The sequence below is a fragment of the Hippopotamus amphibius genome, chromosome X (genome assembly GCF_030028045.1).
Source record: "Hippopotamus amphibius kiboko isolate mHipAmp2 chromosome X, mHipAmp2.hap2, whole genome shotgun sequence".
NCBI classification, from domain to species: Eukaryota; Metazoa; Chordata; class Mammalia; order Artiodactyla; family Hippopotamidae; genus Hippopotamus; species Hippopotamus amphibius.
The window spans coordinates 33,708,154-33,710,471 of NC_080203.1; positions in this window are offsets into that span (position 1 = coordinate 33,708,154).

Below are 2,318 nucleotides of genomic sequence, written 5' to 3' on the forward strand. Positions count from 1 at the left end.
TCCATTGTATATACGTGCCACATCTTCTTTATCCATTCATCTGTTGATGGGCATTTAGGTTGCTTCCATGTCCTGGCTATTGTAAACAGTGCTGCAATAAACACTGTGGTACATGTATCTTTTCGGATTATGATTTTTTCAGGGTATATGCCCAGGAGGGGGATTGCTGGGTCATATGGTAGTTCTATTTTTAGTTTTTTCAGGAACCTCCATACTGTTCTCCACAGTGGCTGTACCAATCCTATAACTAGATTTACCATAATGATCATTTTGAAATATACAAAAACATTGAATCATTATGTTGTGTACCTGGAATTAACATTGTAGGTGAATTATACTTCAAAAACAAAAATAAACTCATAAAAAAGAGATCAGATTTGTGGCTACCAGAGGCAGGGGTTCGGGAGAAGGGGAGGAATTGGATGAAAATAGTCAAAAGGTACAAACTTCCAGTTATAAGATAAATAAGTACTAGGGACATAATGTACAACATGATAAATACAATTAACACAGCTGTCTGTCATATATGAACGTTGTTGAGAGTAAATCCTGAGTCCCCATCACAAGGAAAAAAATGTAGATTTTCTCTATTTCTTTAATGTTGTATCTGTATGAGATGATGGATGCTCACTAAACTTGTGATAATCATCTCCTGATGTATGCAAATCAAATCCTTGTGCTGTACACCTTAAACTTATACAGTGCTGTATCTCAATTCTATCTCAATAAAAACTCAAAAGAGAAAAAAAATGGAATGATGTGATAGAAAGTGAAGTCTGAGAAGAATCACTTGAATTGTGACCTAAGTGGGAGCTGGCCATATGACTGAGGGAGGGACTGTTAGGGCAGAGAAACCACAAGGGTAAAGACCCAAGAAGGGAAGGAGTCTGATAATGAAAGGAAGATGTAGAGGCACAAGAAAGGGTGCTAGATGAGATTAAAGAGGCAGGAAGTTGGGTCCGGTGGTACCTTGAAGGTCAGGGTCCACTGTTTGCATTTATCCCTAGTGCAATGGTAATCATTTGAGGATTTTAAGTACCAGAGGGGTGTGACATGATGACCTTTTTTTTCCTTAACCTTTTTTATTGAAGTAACACATACAAACATACATTAGACTGAATACATCGTATATACAGATTAAAGAGCTAACTCGTGGATGACTATCCAAGTATCTACGTGTTAATTGTCCTCCAACATCAATATCATAACTCTGAAAGTTCTATCCTCTTTGCTTACGAAAGAAAAATCATTTTATCTTTTTTATTGGGGTAAAATTGTTTTACAATGGAAAAATCATTTTAATTGAACCATGTGAAAAAAAAAAAAATCACAGATCATATGTGACCTATTGGCACAGATTTTTGTCCCTGCCCCTGGATTTTCTTTTCACGCACACAAAAGATTAAATGGTAGAGTGGAGTGCAAAATAACTTCCTCTTAATGACCTTTTCCTGCTCAGATGTTTTAGCTCCATTTTATATCAATAACTAGGTTGCTGAGTGCCACCAATGGCAAAGAATTATTAAAGAGAAACATTTTCTCCAACTTTTTTTTTGCTATTAATATTTTGGTAGATTTTCTTTAATCTTTTGTTACGCATTGTTTTTTTTTTTTTATAAATTTATTTATTTATTTATTTTATTGGCTGTGTTGGGTCTTTTTTTTTGCTGCCCGCGGGCTTTCTTTTAGTTGCGGTGAGTGGGGGCTCCTCATTGCCGTGGCTTCTCTTGTTGCGGAGCATGGGCTCTAGGCGTGTGGGCTTCAGTAGTTGCGGCACATGGGCTCAGTAGTTGTGGCTCACAGGCTCTAAAGCACAGGCTCAGTAGTTGTGGCACACGGGCTTAGTTGCTCCGTGGCATGTGGGATCTTCCTGTGGCAGGGTTTGAACCCGTGTCCCCTGCATTGGCAGGTGGATTCTTAACCACTGCACCACCTAGGAAGCACCACACATTGATTTTTTAATACAATTTCTTACTGAGATATAATTCACATACTCTAAAATTAACCCCTTTAAACTACAGAGTTCAGTGGTTTTTGGTATATTCACAAAGTATGCAGCTATCACCACTATCTAATTCCAGAACAGTTTCATTATCCCCACATGAAAATCTGTACCCTTTATATTTCATCAACCAATCCTCTCATCACTTTCCCATCCAGCCCTAGGAAACTACTAATCTACTTTCCTTCTTTACAGATTTTTCTAGTATGGACATTTCATATAAATGTAATCATACAATATTTTGCCTTTTGTGTCTGGATTCTCTCACTGAGCATAATGTTTTCTAAGTTTATCTATCTTACAGTACGAATCAGTA